Source organism: Sciurus vulgaris (assembly GCF_902686455.1).
Source record: "Sciurus vulgaris genome assembly, chromosome: 2".
Lineage (NCBI taxonomy): Eukaryota > Metazoa > Chordata > Mammalia > Rodentia > Sciuridae > Sciurus > Sciurus vulgaris.
Window position 1 is genome coordinate 172548626 of NC_136462.1, and position 19610 is coordinate 172568235.

Sequence of the window (19610 nt, forward strand, 5' to 3'; positions counted from 1 at the left end):
ACACAGACTGAAAGGCCATAACCCTCCTCACTGTTCTGTTTGTTCTCTGACAACACTTTGGGGCAAGTACCATTGCTCTCTCATTTCACAAATAAGAAAAGGGATGTCCTCTGAGGTGGCGAGAGCTCCCTCAATCCAGATCCAAGTCTTCTAATGTCATGCTGATGTGACCCACAAGACCACCTTCATCCTGGGACCTAAACACCCAGCCCAATATGCTTCTCAAAGCTGAATGCAGCTCCAACTTCAGTCCCAACATTGAGACACAAAGCTGGACCAACTGGAAATCAGCATTTTTCTTGGACCCATCAGCAAACTGATGTATCATGAGAAACAGCAACCAAAATGTTCTCTGAAGCAGAAGCCACTGGAGGCAGAGACAGGTAGGAACACTGAAATTGCTGGAGACAAGTATGGACTAGCATGAGAGCAGGAAACTCTGGGGGCTACAGTCACGGAGACCCACACTTTCATGAGTTTTCTTTCCAGGTAGCCCACCAGATTTTCATACTGAGGACCTAAGAAAGATCCCCTTGTGGCCCTAGTAGGGGGCAGGGGAGAATAATGTTAGAAGGTACTCAACCTTCTCCAACACAAGAGCTTGTCATCCAAGGAAAAGGACTTTGCTGGAGCCTTATCTAAGACCCCTCTAGCTCCTGTCTCACCAAAAGATGTTGGGGGATAGGGAGGAACATGGTCAAAAGGGAACAAGGCTTCAGCAAATAGACCCGGAATGCTGCAGCCAACGACTTCACCTTATGAGACTCACTTTGGACCTCTGACCTTCAGAACTATAATGTAACAAATGTTGCTGCTAATGTGTTATAATAGCAATAGTTGTCGCTGGCTCTTTGCGGTACCAAATCCGTGGATATTTGTCACCGCCTGCAGCAACAATTTGCACGGGTCTTATGGGTGGTGGACTGGAAACTGAGCCACTTCTATCTCTGGGCTGCTTCCTTGCTTGCTTGTTTATAGAGGATAGAGGAAATGAGGTTTACTTGCTTTGAAAGGAGAGAGAGAGAGAGAGAGAGAGACTTTGCTTTCAGAGAGAAAAGAGACTTTGCTTAAGAGAGACTTTGAGAGAAGGACAGGCTTTGCTTAGAGCTTAGAGGAAGAGAGACTTGCTACACCTCACTTAAGGTCTGCTGCTTCTTACTGGTGCGTCCTGCATCCTGTGAACTAAGGGTGCGTCTACCTAAGGTGCTTTAGTGATTCGTTTCAGTTCTCCGCTCTGAGATCTGCCTTTACGCCGCATTCTGCTAGCTGCTGTGCCGCTTCTTTCTACTAACTTCTGTGCTGCTAGCTGCTGTGTCTTCTGCTAGCTGCTGCTGCCTGTTGTCTCACTCTGCCTACGCTTATATCACCTCCAGGAGGCGGAGAGCAGGGCCACACCTCTTACGAAAAGATTAGCAAGACGCTAGATATCCGAGCAGGCACAATTAGGAGTGCTTGAGAACACATGCGCATACACTGCATGCGAGGACGATAAATCACCTGAGTGTGCTTATGTCAATTAACCTCCTCGCTGCCAATGTGATCAGGCACTGTTCTGGTGCAGTCAACATGGCACAGCCCCCAACAATAGTAAATTAATACAGATGAGAACTAAGGCGGTTCTCATTTACTCATTCATTAATTCAACAAATATCTACTGAGAGCTGCTCTGTGCTTGTCACTATTCTTGGTCCTAGGAACAAAGGCTAAAGTCCATGACCTCTTGGAGTTTATTCTGTAGTTGGGGCACAATAAACAAGTAAATATGTCATTTGTCAGATGGCATAATGTATCAGATAAGTCATATGGGTAAAAGAAATCAAAATAAGGGGGAGCTGGGCTGGATAGTGCACACCTGTAATCCCAGCAATTTGGGAGGCTGAGGCAGGAGGATCATAAGTTTGAAGCCAACCTCAGTAACTTAGTGAGGCCCTAGGTAACTTAGTGAGACCTCAAAATAAAAAAGTTAAAAGGACTGGGGATGTGGCTTAGTGATTAAGCACCCCTGGGTTCAATTCCTGGTACCAAAAAAAGGGGGGGGGGGGTTAATAATGAACAAATGAAGAGGAAGGGAGGGATGTTATTTTACCTAAAATGTTCAAAAAAATGCCATTCTGGAAAAGCAATACTAGCAACCTGCATATCTGGGGCAAAGTATTCCAGGCAGAAGAAACAAAATGCAAAGGCCCTGAGGCAGCAAGTACTTGACATGTGTGAAGAACAACAGAGCATGTAAGCTACAGTGTGTCCGAGCGGTCTGAGGCGGCTGGATGGGGGCGGGGCATCAGGCCGCCCATGTGTGCAACGAGTCACGTATGTGCAAAGGAACAATCCATCAGGCGCTGGCAGATAAACCCTATTGGCGCCTCGCAATCACCTGAAGGTCCGCGGAGCCCCAGGCCAATCCCAGGAGGACATGAGGTCCTCAAGCTTTCCCCTGCCCACCCGGACTACAAAAGCACCGCCCAGCCTACCGACGTGACTTTCCTGGCCCTGCACGCCAGCCCTCACCCTGGAGGATCGAGAACCTCGCCCAAGAGCCATCCTATAAAAATCTTTTTTTTTTTTTTTTAATTTCATCTGGCCAACTGTCCTTCAGTTACCTCGGTCTGGTCTCACAGAGGGAAGTGAGTGGGGAATGGGCAAAGATGAGACCAGAGAAGAGCCGTCGCTAGGGGACCTTGCAGGCCACTGTCTGGGCATTGGCTTTTACTCTGAGGTAAGAAGGTTTATCATCACCAAAGAAAAGGGAGAGTGTAAAACACCGTGACCTTGAATTCCTGCTTTTGTTCCCCAAAATACAGCCAAGACGGGAGAATAATGAGAGCAAACCTGGGCCACCAACTCTACATACATATTATCTTGAAGGACACTGGCTTTCTCTTTTGCCCAGTGGGTATGAGGACAAGTTAGTGTCCCCTGTAGAAAGCTTTCTTTCTGCTTTCTTGCACGTACACCAAGGCAGTTCCTTCTCAGGATGCTGGTCATATAAGCAAGCTAAGCAAGCTAATGCTGATGACGTCACTTCTTCAACTAACAACGGATATATTATTCAGCCATAAAAGAAAATTCTGATTTACGCTATGACATGGATGAATCTTGAAGACAAATTATGTTGTGTGGAAACAACACAACAAAGGGCAGATATTATAATTCAACTTAGAGAAGGTGATTAGAATAGTAAAAAATTCAGAAACAGAAAGCAGACAAGTGTTTGCCAGAGGTTATAGGTAGGAAGGAATGGAAAATTACTGGGTAATAGGTATAGTTCTAGTTTGGGATGATAAGAAAGTTTTAGAGAGGTTGAGTTGCAGAACAACGTGAACATTCTTCATAGAACTAAACTCTGCAGCCTAACATACAAAGCCCATATCTGAGTGGAGGCAGAAGCAGAACTGAGGGCACTGTGGAAAGGGTATGTGTTGCTTGTCCAGCCTGCCACCACTGGACAGAACACCATGAGAGAGAGGAGGTGCTATTTGGTAAAGCACAGTGACAGATAGAGGTGCTATCTGTCAGCCTGTCACCACTGACCTCCTCTCAAAGTGGTCTGATCTCCTTTAAGTTTTCCCCCAATAAATCATGTCTCTCATGCTGTCTCTGGGCACTTTCTTTGACTTGTCAGCAACATACCACAGTGCCCTGGCACAACTGGGCTGTGGACAAATCAGAAGGTAATACAGTTTACAACTCAGAGTGGGTCAAGGACAGAGGCATTAGACCAGAGACCCTGCACCTACTAGAAGAAGTAGACCCAAATCTGCATCACATCAGTTTAGGAACTGAATTCCTCAACAAGACTCCTAAAGCCCAAGAGTAAAATCAAGAATCAATAAATGGAATGGCATCAAACTAAAAAGCTTCTTCAAGCAAAGGAAATAATAATATGAAGAGAGAGCCTACAGAATGGAAGAAAATATTGGCCACCTACACCTCAGATAGAGCGTTAATCTCCAGGATATATAAAGAACTTAAAAAGCTTAACACCAAAATAAATAAATAAATAACCCAATCAATAAATGGGCAAAGGAACTGAATAGACACTTCACAGAAGAAATACGATTGGTCAACAAATACATTTAAAAAATCAACATCACTAGAGAAATGCAAATTAAAACTACACTTAGATATCATCTCACTCCAGTCAGGATGGCAATTATCAAGAATACAAATAACAATAAATGTTGGCAAGGATGTAGGGAAAAAGGTACACTCAAACATTGCTGGTGGGACTGCAAATTGGTGCAACCACTCTGGAAAGCAGTATACAGATTCCTCAGAAAAGTTGGAATGGAACCACCATTCGATCCAGCTAACACACTCCTCGATCTATATCCAAAGGACTTAAAATCAGCATACTACAGTGATGCGGTCACATCAATGTTTATAGCAGCTCAATTCACAATAACTAAACTATGGAACCAACCTAGATGTCCTTCATTAGAAGAGTGGATAAAGAAAATGTGATACAGATACACAAGGGAATTATACTCAGCCATAAAGAAGAATGAGGTTATGGCATTTGCCAGTGGATGGAACTGGAGGCTATCATGCTAAGTAAAATAAGCACAAGCACAAAAAACCAAAGGCAGAATATTCTCTTCGATATGGCAGATAAGGACAATGGGGGATTGTGAGGGGAGAAGGGGAAGTTCACTGGACTGGACAGTGGAAGTGGGGACGAGGGAGGGTAGTGGGAATGCGAAGACAGTAGAATGACTCAGACATAACTTCCCTGTGTTCATAAATGAATGCACAACCAGTGAAACTCCACATCGTGTACAAACACAAGAATGGGAATTTATACTCCATATATGTATGATAGGTCAAAACACGTTATACATACTACCTAAAGTGCTATACAAATTCAATGCAATTCCAATTAAAATCCCAATGATGTACCTTACAGAAATAGAGCAGGCAATTATGAAATTCATCTGGAAGAATAAGAAACCCAGAATAGCTAAAGCAATCCTTAGCAGGAAGAGTGAAACAGGGGGTATTGCAATACCAGATCTTCAACTCTACTACAAAGCAATAGTAACAAAAACGGCATGGTATTGGTACCAAAATAGAAAGGTAGATCAATGGTACAGAATAGAGGACACGGACACAAACCCAAATAAATACAATTTTCTCATACTAGACAAAGGGGCCAAAAATATGCAATGGAGAAAAGATAGCCTCTTCAACAAATGGTGCTGGGAGAATTGGAAATCCATATGCAACAGAATGAAACTAAACCCATATCTCTCACCATGCACGAAACTAAACTCAAAATGGATTAAGGACCTCGGAATCAGACCAGAGACCCTGCAGATTATAGAAGAAAAAGTAGGTCCAAATCTTCATCTTGTTGGTCTAGGACCAGACTTCCTTAACAGGACTTCCATAGCACAAGAAATAAAAGCTAGAATCAACCACTGGGATAGATTCAAACTAAAAAGCTTTCTCTCAGCAAAGGAAACTATCAGCAACGCGAAGAAAGAGCCTACAGAGTGGGAGAATATCTTTGCCAATCATACTTCAGATAGAGCACTAATCTCCAAAATCTATAAAGAACTCAAAAAACTCTACTCCAAGAATTCAAACAGTCCAGTCAACAAATGGGCTAAGGAAATGAATAGACACTTCACAGAAGAAGATCTACAAGCAATCAACAAACATATGGAAAAATGTTCAACATCTCTAGTAATAAGAGAAATGCAAATCAAAACCACCCTAAGGTTCCATCTCACCCCAATTAGAATGGCGATTATTAAGAATACGAGCAACAACAGGTGTTGGCGAGGATGTGGGGAGAAAGGTACACTCATACACTGCTGGTGGGGCTGCAAATTAGTGCAGCCGCTATGGAAAGCAGTGTGGAGATTCCTTAGAAAACTTGGAATGGAACCACCATTTGACCCAGCTATCCCACTCCTTGGCCTATACCCAAAGGACTTAAAATCTGCATACTACAGAAATACAGCCACATCAATGTTCATAGCTGCTCAATTCACAATAGCCAGACTGTGGAACCAACCTAGATGCCCTTCAATTGATGAGTGGATAAAGAAACTGTGGTATATATACTATGGAATATTACTCAGCCATAAAGAATGATAAAATTATGACATTTGCAGGCAAATGGATGAAATTGGAGAATATCATGCTAAGTGAGATAAGCCAATCTCAAAAAGCCAAAGGACGAATGATATCGCTAATAAGTGGAGGTTGACACATAATGGGGGGGAGGGAAGGGTTAGAGTTAGGGTTAGGGAGGGGGGCAAGTATGGAGGAAGGAACTACTGTATAGAGGGTAAAGAGGGGTGGGAGGGGTGGGGGGAAGGGAAAAAAATAACAGAATGAATCAAACAACATTGCTAAATAAAAAAAAAAAAAAAAAAAAAAAAAAAAAAACGTTATATTGTCTTGTTAAAAAAAAAGAGAGAGAGAGAAAAAAAAAGAGAAAAGGAATAAATATATTTTCTACTATAAGAAAAGCAAGAGAAAAAAGGGTGATGCAGAGTTTCAAGCATCTCCTAAGGAGGTCCCTTCAGCTGCAGCGTGAAGAAACACTGCAAGGGGACAAAGGTAGAAATAAATCGATCAGTGAGAAGCCTATTGGAATAGCACAGTGAGAGACAAAGGTGGCTGAGACCAGGGTGGGAGCCGTGTAGGTGGTGTGTGCGGTGGTAGGTTCTGCACCTATCTTTAAGGTAGAGCTGTCACGGATTCCTAAGGGAACAGTGACATCCTTGATTGGGGGCTCACTATTGGGGAATTCCAGACATTGCTCCCTTCGGTTTCCAGGCTATTCTACAAAATCTTTCATGGAAGATCCACTTTACTAGAAGCAAAGCCTGAAGCATTGTCTTTCCTCTACCATTGACCAGAAGTTCAAAGATCATCCAGTGGTCACATTCACTCCACAGTCTCAGGTGTGCATTAAGTATTCAATATATGGATGTAAAAAAAGCTGGGCTTCAGGTCTATTTACATGCTCAGTACATGGATGCTCAAAACACCTGACCAGATATCTCAGGGTCAAACTCTGTACATCAATAAATGTTTTAGAGTGATGATGTGCAGTTACATTATTCTCTAATTTAGCACCACTTCACTAGCCACAAATACAGTGAATAATGTTAAGTCGGGGGCTGTCCTCACTAAAGTCCTGATGATAACCATGACTTCAAAAGTTAAATGATAAATTTAAAACCCACAATTTTTTGGAACACCTGCATATCAGTTCTGCCAAACACTTTATGTACATCACTTCAATTTGTCTTCATGAACACCATACATTAGACCCATTTGGATAAGTTGCCTTATATTCAATAAAACTTTAAGATACATCCTTTATAGGATGTAGATGTATTTTGTCCAGGAACTTATTTCCTACTTTGAAAAATCTCTAACAGGAAGTGAGAGGATTCAAGAAGTTTCTTCATCATAGAGGAAGGACAGAAGCAATAGGAACTTCCTTATTTTTTTATGATTTAAAGGAGTATTTATTACACAAATATTGCTTGAGAATGAGAAGATAAACTCAGTGATCCTGAAGTAGCTATGGTCATTCCATTGTTTCTTAAAGAGTGGCCTACATAGGCAGCCTAACATGATGTCTTCCCAGACTGCTTCCAGGAGGGTCCCTTCCCCACCTCCTCCCTCCCACAGACAGGTGTCTGGAACAGGTAGCCTGTTCTGGACTACCATCCTCTTAGCTCCATCCTAAATTAAATCTAAGAATCTACTGACAGGGTTTTCTTTGCCGATCTCTGGTCCTACCAGAATACTACAGAAGATAGCTTAAACCTGTAGCTAAAACTAATCAAGTGAAGCACTTCCTTATAAAAAGGCGGGCAGAGAAAAATGAGGACACCAAATGTTAAATTAATCTAAAACATTCTTAAACATAACTAAAATGTCTCTTTACCCTTAGAGAGAAAAATTAAAATTTGAAAAGAAGCAATGAAGAAAGTGTTCTGGTGAGATTTCTCAAGAAAACTTGATTAAAAAAAAAAAAAAAAAAAAAAAATCCCTGTTCCTGTCTACTTATAGGGCAAGATTAAGGATTCGGTCTTATAAAAATCATTTGTCTCTTTACGTGGTCTTGCATTATCATACTATTGAGAGAAAGAAAGTTCCTTCTATAATTTAATTTCTTCCCAGGGAAGACTTAACATAATTAAAGTTTTATTTTTGTTTGATGAAGTATATTGTGTCCAAGCTGCTAGAAATGGTTTAGAATTGTCTCTTTGTCAACTCTGTTATACATGCAGCCTGCTTTATAGATCTTCATAACAGTCCAGGCAAAGTCATCTCCCAGGGTTTTACAATTTAGAAGTTTAAACCTAAACTCCAACTGCATTGAGACACTTCCCTACCATCAATCCATAGAAGCTGTGTTTGTCAGGGTAGGTGGATGGCCATAATAAATAACTCCTAAATAACAGGGCCTTAACACAATCTGAGCTTATTTCTCATTCCTGCAAATTCTAAAACAAGTGTTCCTCAGTGGACGTCTCCTCCCAATGATTCAGGGGTAGGAGTAGAAGGCCCGAGGTCCTTCACTCTGCCATCTTCAACATGAGGCTTCTTAAAGGCCTTTGGGGGTGGTTTCCATTCCTGTCAACCTTCTAGAAGAGAAAAAGTAGGTCATACAGGCCTGGGATTGGCCTTTTATCCACTTCCATTGGCCGAAACTCAGTCATAGGGCCACATCCAACTACAAGGGAGGCGAAAAAGTGTACAGTAGACATGTGCTCAGGAAAAAAGAGGAAAGACTCAGGAACAGCTCTACAGTCATTGCCACCTCAGCCTGTGTCTCTGCATCATTAACTCTTCATTTGAACTTTATGAATGATTGTTACAATCTTTTTTTTTTTTTTTTGTCTCTGTAGTAGCTTGAACAGTACCCCCGCCAAAATTCATGTCCACTCAACACCTCAACTAATATTTGGAAATAGGGTCTTGGCAGATAAAATTAATTAAGGATCTCGAGATGAAATCATCCTGGATTTAGGATGGGCCCTAAATCCAACAACTGGTGTTCTCATAAGAGGAAAGGACACAGAGACACTGAGGAGATGCTGTGTGGAGACAGAGGCAGAGATTGGAATCAGGTTGTCACAGCCAAGGTGCACCAGAAGTCACCTGAAGATGGAAAAGGCAAAAGAGAATTCTTTCCTAAGAGCCTCCAAGGTCACCATGGTCCTACAGGCACCTTGATTTCAGACCTCTGGACCCCAGAACTGTAAGGGGCTAATTTTGTTATTTTTAAGCCACCAAGTCCAAGTTGGTGGAAATTTGTTATAACTGCCCCCAAGAAGCAAAGATGGCTTCGCTTTCCATTACCTGCTGCATTCCGCCAGGTCTGGCTAAATTTGCCTACTAAACCGGTCTTTCCTCTGGCTCCTCTTCATGACCAGCACTCCATCCCTCACGATTACACTGCAAAAGCCTCCAGTCCTGATGGCCGAGCTCTGATTTGCTCCCCTGGCTGATCCATTTCTAAAAGCCTCTGATCTGACCAGTCATTTGCTGAAAGCAGTTCAGTGGCTCCCTGTGACTCAGAGGTTGAGGCAGGAAGATGGCAAGTGTTACGGCATCCCGGGCAACTTAGTAAGACCCTGTCTCAAAATAAAAAATAAATAAGTAAAAAGGGCTGGGGATGTAGCACAGTGGTAGAGTACCTCTGGGTTCAATCCCCAGTATCACACACACATACACACACAAAGGTACCAGTCCCGAAAAAAGACATTAGGTCAAAAATTAAAGAAATTCAAATAACTTAGACTTTAGTTAATAGTAGTGTATTAGCATTGATTCATTAGTTGTGATGAATGTACTGGCGTAATGTAAGACATTAACAAGAAGGGAAATGAGATCTCTCCATACTGTCTTGGCAACTTTTCTGTAATTCTAAAACTATTCTCAAATAAAAAGTTTATTTTTTAAAAACATACTGTTTCATGCCAAGTAGGTAATGACACAATTCCCACAAAGGATGGTTTCATTTCTTTGGCTTAAGATGCTAACTACTAATTTGATTAAATTAAGACTTTAATGAGTTGGGTAAATTAAATTAGAATGAATTTTTCTATATTTAGTCCTTTGGGGAAATTTTTTTTGCCTTTCTTTTTTAATGTTTTTATTAGTGCATTATAGCTCTACATAATAGTGGGGTTCATTTTGACATAATCACTTATTCTATATATAGTCTTGTTGGTCATTTAAACTATCCAAATTTTTTTCAGCTTCAACTCTTGGTATGAAATTGTTCATGGAAATTGTTTAAAGGAGCAAAGAAACAGAGAAATGGCATGATAGTTTAATATATCTTCACAAATTCTTCTATACTTTTCCCTCTAAGAGGTAGAACCTAATTTTCCTTCCCTTGTGTCCTCACTCTTAATGAGTGGAATATAACCTGTGTGACAGTGTGACTTCTGGGAATAGATTGTCCAAGGTATGTGGCTTCTGCTTTGCTCTCTCTCTCTCTCTCTCTCTCTTGTATTAGCTACTCTCAAGGAAACCAGTTACCATGTTGTAAGGACACTCAACCACTCTAAGAAGAGGTCAGAGTGGTGAGGAACTGAGGTCTCTGGCCTGTAGTCACACAGGGCGCCATCTTGGAAGCAGGTAAATGGGTTCTTTTTGAGCCTTCAGATGAGTGCAGCCCCACAGCTGACATCTTGACCACAACCTCATGAAAGACTCAGAGCCAGAACCATCCAGCAAAGCTGTTCCCAAATTTCTGATGCACAGAAACTGAATGAAGCATTAACATCACAGGTTTCGGGGAGCAGGGTGTGGACATCTTGGGGAGCCATTATTCTGCCTGCCACAGGTGATCTGGCAAAGCCTCTGGATCCCTTCTCAGATTCCATTGTCCCAAGTTCCACTATTCTGTGACTTGTTGCCTAATTTATAACCAAAATGCTAATTGTGTTGGAGGTTAATGATTTTCCCATGCAAATTCACACTGAACTTATCTTAAGACCTGGTTGAGAACCCTCGTGGAATCAAGGCATTTAATGTTTAAAAAAAATAAATAACAGCACAGTAAATTAAAATAGAACTCAAGTCCCTAGAACTTCCTCCTTTTTAATTCCATTCAAATTGTATTAAGCATCTACTGTGTACAGAGAGCTTCACTTGCCCAATATAGGCATGGGAAAACAACAAAAATAATGGAAAGTTAGTGACAACATGGAAATAAGGCAAAGATTCCAAGAATTTATAGAGGAAAATCTGCCTTCTAACTTTAAAAAGGACATATTTGTGTGCTAGATCTACCGAAATCAAACCAAGGTGGGGGAGGGTCGGCGCAGAAGGGGGACAGGGACTAGCAAACGTGACAACAGTGACATCTAGTGGGAGTCTTTGAAAACCTCCAGTGCCTACAGGAAACTTCAGAAAGAAGAAAGCAGAAGGCAGTGTCCTGTCTTCTGGGTCCATCCCACACAGAGAGGGGCTTCATCGCAAGCACCTCGGCCAAGTCTCAGGCACAAAGTAGGAGAAGAAAATGATTCTGGTTTCTTTTCTAAGACCAATTGTGGAGTCAGTGCCTAGGTAAGTCCTGCAGGTATAAGATGACATAAACAAGGTAAGATAGTTGCCTGTGGGCATAAAGAAAAGCATATGTACTAAAATAGGTGATGATACCAGAGACCTAGGAACGGCGTTTGACTCTCCACAATTTGTTTCCATGTTCTATCTTTGGTCTTTTCTTTTTCTTTCCTTCAACAAATCCAAAGGTAATGTGAGGGCTGTGAGAGAAGAGGGAGGGGGAAGAGGGAATAGAGATAATGATTGGAGTAAACTGGGGGTTCCGCCATCGCCCGTTGGACCCTAGGGTGCACACACCTGTGGTAGTCTACACCTGAGGTCGTGCCCTTCAGAACAGTTTAAACCGTGTGGTCAGAGTCCAGTGGTCAAGGACGGGTCCCCTGCAGTTTCTGCGAACACACTGTGGACATCTGAATGGGAAATTCCTGAGGGCCAGGTACCCAAAGTGAGGTCTAGAAGGGCAAAGGAAGACACCAGGCAGACACTCCCCTGGGTCCCGCGACTCCTCAGTCAGTGGGACACACCTGGCCAGAGCAAGATCATGGGGAGAGGAAAGTCCTGTGTCCCTCTTTCTTGCATCTTTGGTAGGCTCTTGTGGGATCTAATGGTAGTGTTGTTCCTCCCGGTCCTTCTTTTCCATATGTTTCCTAGTGGAGATAATTTTCATGATGGCGGTAATGGCTGAAACACTCATGCGAAGAGGAGTAAGAGAGGCTGACCACAAAAAGAAATCTATTCCAACATAGCTAATAGGATTTTGACTGTTCCCAACACAAGAAATATGGATATATATGGTGGTAGATATGCCAATTACTGCTCTAATCCTCATACATTGTATACATTGCATACACAATGTCACGCTTCCCCACAAATAAGTACAATTATTATGAGTAAACTAAACTATCACTTTAAGAGATAAATAAATAAATAGCAAGTTATGCAGAAGAATAGGAGGAGGAGACAGAGAGAAATACAGAAAAACTACACATTATTCTAAGGTCCTCTGTGGTACAACTTTCAGCCTTGCATTAGGCTCCAAGATTCCCAAAGTCTTATTAGGATGCAGATATGCAGATTCAGGCTCTGTGGGTCTGGGGTGAGGTCTAAGATCCCGCATTCTTTTTTGGGTTTTTTTGTTTGTTTGTTTGTTTGTTTGTTTGTCTGTTGTAATCCCAGCAGCTCAGGAGGCCAAGGTAGGAGGATTGCAAGTTCCAAGCCAGACTCAGCAACTTAGCAAAGCCCCAAGCAATTCAGTGAGATCCTGTCTCAAAAAAAAAAAAAAAAAAAAAAAAAAGAAAGAAAGAAAGAAAGAAAGAAAATAAAAGAAAGAAAGAAACAGCTGGAGATGTGGCTCAGTGGTTAAGCACCCCTGGGTTCAATCCCTGGTGCCAAAAAAAAAAAAAAAAAAAACTAAGAGTTTAATGCTAAACTCTTAGCATTTCTTTTTTTTTTTTTTATTTTTTTTTTTATTGTAAACAAATGGGATACATGTTGTTTCTCTGTTTGTACATGGCGTAAAGGCATACCATTTGTGTAATCATAAATTTACATAGAGCAATGTTGTTTGATTCATTCTGTTATTTTTTTCCCTTCCCCCCACCCCTCCCACCCCTCTTTACCCTCTATACAGTAGTTCCTTCCTCCATACTTGCCCCCCTCCCTAACCCTAACTCTAACCCTTCCCTCCCCCCCATTATGTGTCATCCTCCACTTATCAGCGATATCATTCGTCCTTTGGCTTTTTGAGATCGGCCTATCTCACTTAGCATGATATTCTCCAATTTCATCCATTTGCCTGCAAATGTCATAATTTTATCATTCTTTATGGCTGAGTAATATTCCATTGTATATATATACCACAGTTTCTTTATCCACTCATCAATTGAAGGGCATCTAGGTTGGTTCCACAGTCTGGCTATTGTGAATTGAGCAGCTATGAACATTGATGTGGCTGTATCTCTGTAGTATGCAGATTTTAAGTCCCTTGGGTATAGGCCAAGGAGTGGGATAGCTGGGTCAAATGGTGGTTCCATTCCAAGTTTTCTAAGGAATCTCCACACTGCTTTCCATAGTGGCTGCACTAATTTGCAGCCCCACCAGCAGTGTATGAGTGTACCTTTCTCCCCACATCCTCGCCAACACCTGTTGTTGCTCGTATTCTTGATAATCGCCATTCTAATTGGGGTGAGATGGAATCTTAGGGTGGTTTTGATTTGCATTTCTCTTATTACTAGAGATGTTGAACATTTTTTCCATATGTTTGTTGATTGCTTGTAGATCTTCTTCTGTGAAGTGTCTATTCATTCCCTTAGCCCATTTGTTGACTGGACTATTTGAATTCTTAGAGTAGAGTTTTTTGAGTTCTTTATAGATTCTGGAGATTAGTGCTCTATCTGAAGTATGATTGGCAAAGATATTCTCCCACTCTGTAGGCTCTTTCTTCGCATTGCTGATAGTTTCCTTTGCTGAGAGAAAGCTTTTTAGTTTGAATCTATCCCAGTGGTTGATTCTAGCTTTTATTTCTTGTGCTATGGGAGTCCTGTTAAGGAAGTCTGGTCCTAGATCAACAAGAGTTCCCAGCTGCTACTGCTACTGCCTCTGGTCCACCGACCTCACTTTCAGTAGCAAGGCTGCATAATGCATGATTTTTGTCTGCCAAGCATTCTTTTTTTTTTTTTTTTTTTTTTTAAGAACCCATCCCACTCTCACTCTGCAGGAATCCTCAGTGGATGTGTTTCACCCAAGGCTGATCCCACCTTCCCAAGAGTAGGTATGTGCCCCCTGGCCAACCTGGTGAAAAACCTTCCCAAGAAACTGTCAGAACCATTCACTTTCCAGTCGTACTGGGCTGGAGCTACTTAAGGTCATCCTTTCCACCAGGTTGGATGAGTCTGAGAATGATGCCATTGCGGAGGAAAACAGAGCCAAAGATGGCAAAAAAAAAAAAAAAAAGAGGCAGGGCTTGGGTGAACCCCTGGATCCAGCCTCAGACCTCTCAGTTACGACCAATAAACCTCTTTTCCCCCTGGCTAGTTTGAAATGGTCTAATCACTTACAGCAGGAATTCTTCCTGATTTCACTCTTGATGTTAGTGACAGATGGGACCAGTAGCCGATGTCCCAGTGGAGTTTATTGTCCCCATTCCAGTGGTTGCAAAGCTGCCTTCAGATACATAGAGCTTAACTGCCACCACTGCCATTTCTCAGCTGTCTGATGTTGGGCCACTTACTCAGCTTCCCTGGGCTTCCCATTGTCTCATCTGTAAAATGAGCTAATTATACAGTTCCATACTCATGGGGCGGGCATGATGTTAGTTAACATGTTACAGTCTTAGAATACTGCCCAGCCTGGGGTGAGATCTGCCGGAGTGCCTGCTATTCCTATTACTTATCATTATTTTATTATTTTAGCTCCCAAAAAACCCCTTCAAAGTAGGTATTATTTTTATCCTCATTCCCACTTTGTAGACAAGAAGACTGAAAAGGATGGTCTGACAAACCCATTGAGTAAATGATATCGCTGAGATAATTTCAAGACTTCTGTTGATAAGGATCTATCAACTATCTTCCTCAAACCAAAACCATAATGTGTGGACTCTTACAATTCTTTTATTATTTAGCTGTTCTTTTGCTATACCGAATTTTTTCCATGTGGTTCTTTTTTTTTTTTTTAACAGACTGCATTTTGATTCATTGTACACAAAAGGGGTACATCTTTCCATTTCAATGGTTGTGCACGATGTAGATTCATACCATTCGTGTAATTGTACATGTACACAGGGTAATGATGTCTGTCTCATTCCACCATCTTTCATAGCCCCGCCCCAATTTCCTTCTGCTATACCAATTTTAATGTGTATGTCCTCTTTCTTGGTTTGAATATGTTCCCCAAAAGTTCATGTGTTGGAAACTTAATTCCCAAATTCTTATGGTACCTAGATGTGAATCCTTTGAAGGTAATTAGAATTAAAGTCATCAAAGTGGGGACCCCATGGTGGCACTAGTGGCTTTATAAGAAGAGAGACCTGATCTAGTGTGCCTGCTCTATCTTGCTATGTGATATCCTCTGCCACGAAAAGGCCCTTACCAAATGCCAGTCAATGATTTTGGGCTTCCCAGTCTTAGAACCATGAGCCAAATGTCTATTCTGTATAAACATCTTGGCATCAGGTATTTTGCTATAGCCACAGAAAATGTACTAAGACAGTCCATTAACCTAAATTGTTACCTAAACTGTAATCTTGAAATTAGGAATGCTGATTAATATCTTTAAAATCCCTCAGCAAGTATCATGGTAGCTACAAGTAATAAACAAATACCCACTGGTAATATTTAAGGGGGTATAAAGACATTTATATTAATCTTTTAATAGAATAGTTTATAAAACAGTATATATATATATACATATATATATGGTATCCCATTATTATTAAAAGTATTTTTCTATATATATTTTCCTATATGGAGACAGAAAAAAAAATACCTGAAAGAATTTACATAAAAGCATTAACAAATTTATTTCTGGGTAGTATGCTATGAATATCTTGTTTTTTGTCTATCTGGGATTATTAATCAAGAGGCTTCCAATGACTCAAAATCTGGTAGATGTGGGGTGCAGGGTTACTCTCACCTCCATGCTCCCCATTGCTACCTGAGGTCTAAGTCCAAGTCATCAAATACCTAAGGACTGAGGAATTTGTTACGATCTGGATCTGGAATGAGTCCCAAAAGATTCATGGGTTGGAATCATGGTCCCCAAGGAAGCAAGGTCAGAGCTTTAGACAATGATTGGATCATAAAGTCTCTTATCTCATCAGTGGATTAATCCATTCATAGCTGAATGGACTACAAGGAGTTAGGACCTAGTTGGAGGAAGCAGGTCACTGAGGCCATACCCTGTTTATCTTCTCCCAGTTTTCTCCCCACCACCACCTCTCTCTCTGTCCCTACTTCTAGACTGTCATGAGCTGAAGAGCTTTCCTCCGCCATGCCCTTCAGCCAGTTGACCACTGACTGAATCCTCTGAAACCACGAAGCCAAAATAAATCTTTCTCCTCTAAATGCTTCTTGTCACGTGTTTTGGTCACCGCAATGAAAAGATGACTAACCCAGGAATCTTCTTGACACCAGAGTTTACATTTATCAATACTCCACCTTAGTCCATTTTACATTGCTTTAATAGAATACCTGAGACTGGATAACTTATAAAGAAAGAAGTCTAGTGAGCTTATGATCTGGAGGTTGAGAAGTCCAAGATAAGATGGCTGCACTGAGTGAGAGCCCTGTGCTGCCTCATAATATGGCAGAAGTTGGAAGGGAAGATGAGACTCAGCCATAATAGAAAAGGAGACTAAACCTCTCTTGATCGCTAACCCATTCTTGTGAGAAAGGCATAAATCTATTCATGACCTCCACATGACCTGTCCAGGACCCACACATGTCCCAGAAGGCCTCCTCTCCCAACAATGCTGCATGGAGAAATAAGATTCCAACACATGAATTTTGGGAGAACATACTCAAACCACTGTAACCATCTTGCATGGGCACCTACTCCACTGTCTCTTGGTTGGACCCCAAGATGCTGGAAGGAAGGCACCACTTCCAGAACGGTCGCAAATCTCCTTTGTCTTACCCTTTTATATCTTCTCATTAAAGGACTGTCAGAGGACATAGAAACAACTTGGACTTTATTTTGGAGCTTCCCCAAAAAAGAGATAGATGAATTCAGGTGGTCTTCTGAGGGAGGAATTTCCTGCAGGAGTTCTTCAGATGAACATTCCACATCTGCTACCACCAACAAGCATCTTACTGTAAAATACATTTTAAAACAAATATTCATACACATTTGCTATGATTAAAATTCAAAATGATTTAAAAAAACAAATATTTGTTCAATAAAAGCATTAACACATGTGTGGAAAATATCCTGCAAAGTGTCATTTATCTCAATCCTGCCGAGTTTGCTGGTGTTGAGAATATTATTTTCCTAGTGAATGTTTACTAGATTTTCTATATGCTTTCTATATGCTTTTCTAGTATTAGTATTTCCTTGAGAATCTTTAAAGGTTAATCAACTTTGGATTGTCCATAGGGACTCTTTGATCTATACAACTTCATTTTCTGGGCTGATTTTCTACTACTATGGCTAACATGGAACAGCCATAAGAATTTATAAGAATATATTACTAAAAGTCCTAATTTCTTTTTAAATTTTTTTCTTTAAAGATTTCAGTGAGTTAAAATTCCAGAAACTACAGAGTGAGTCTGAATCCTCTTTATCATTTAGCAAATATTTGTTTGGTGCCTACTAGGGGATAGGCCCTGAAGATAAAGCACACACAGCCCTCCAGGATCTTAGAATCCAGTGGACATAAATCCCACTCAACTCTGGAAGATGTTTCTTTCCTCAGTATAGTCATCCCTCTAGGCTAAATTCTCTATAATTTTTTCAAAAATCAAAATTTTTCAAGCATATCAAAGGGAGAGGAGACTCAGAGGGAAAGGGGTTAGATGGGGGAGAAGTAGCTTCACATTTTACCTTCCTAACTATTGGTTGAATGTCTGGTCTTACTTATGAATTACAAAGTCCATGAGGGCAAGGACCATATCTTCCTATTTACAGCTTTATCTCCAGCACCTAGAACAGTATCTGGCACCTAGAAGGTACTCAAAACATATTGATTAATTGATTGAACCTAGGAATATTACCTGGCAGGTGGTAGGTGCTCACTGGTGGAAAGTTTAATGAATGGGTGGTTTCACAGATGAGTGAACAAGTATAGAGTTGAGTTAATAGTGAATGGGTGGGTGGAAGGGTGGGCAAACCAACAGGTGAGTAGACAGGTGGGTGGATGGATGGGGTGGTGGGTGGATGAGTAGTCAAGCAAGTGAACAGGTGGATGACTGATTAGATGACTGGATTGACAGGTGAATAAGTAGATGATTTAAAAGATGGCAAGACTCAATATAGGGACCTAGATATTTATGATAGTGTTCAGCTTATAGATAAACATGAATTTTCTCCGATCAGGAAGAAATCACAAAAATACCACAAGCATTTGGATGTGTTTATGGCACAGACATAGGTGGGGCTCAATAAATGTCTTCTGAGTGAATGAAATTTAAAAAAATAAATGAATAGAGAAAAAGCTGAACTATCAGATCTCTTAGTGTTATTTTTTAAAATCTACTTTCTTGACTATGAACAAGGATAAGAAAGGGATAAGCGAATAATTGAGGCAGTTGATGTAACTTCAAAAGCACAATGTCAATGGAACCAACCAGCAGATATTGCATCCCCCCCAACACACACACACACACATGCATGCAGATATTGCATTCTCTCTCTTGCTCTCTCTCTCTCTAACACACATACACACACACACACGCATGCATGCAGATATTGCATTCTCTCTCTTGCTCTCTCTCTCTCCCTCTCTAACACACATACACACACACATACACGCATGCAGATGCACACAGACACACACACACACACCATCAGAAACCAGACTGACACACAATCCTGCAACTGCTTTGTGTGCTGGTTGCAAACACTCATAGCTGCATCCATTCCCCAAGAAAAGCTCTTGACCAATGGGCACCCCCTTCACCAACTGGTTATAACGTCCCTCTCCTGGCAGTGACATGCAACCAATGACTTACCAATGCAGGCCATCCATTTATCTCAGGTGGGGACAACTACAGGCCAATGCTGGACTTAACACAGTTACACCCTTGCTTAGTTCCTTCCCCCACCTACCCTCACTCTCTTCTCCCCATCAATGAACCGTGTGACCCTGAATCCTTGTCTCAGCCTCTGACTCTGGAGATGACAGCCAAAACAGTCCGTGATGACTTGACCCTTACCTGCATAACATTTTCCAATCATAAAGTAAGTCTGGGGACTTGGTTACCATCTTAATGATGAGGGAGGTCTAGGGAAGAGGCTTCTATGTTCTAGCATCCAGGTCTTGACAGTTCAATTGTGTGCTCTAACCAGGGGTCCCCTTTCTCTCTCCTGGGACAGCAAGACAGTACTTTCAGGAAAGGTTT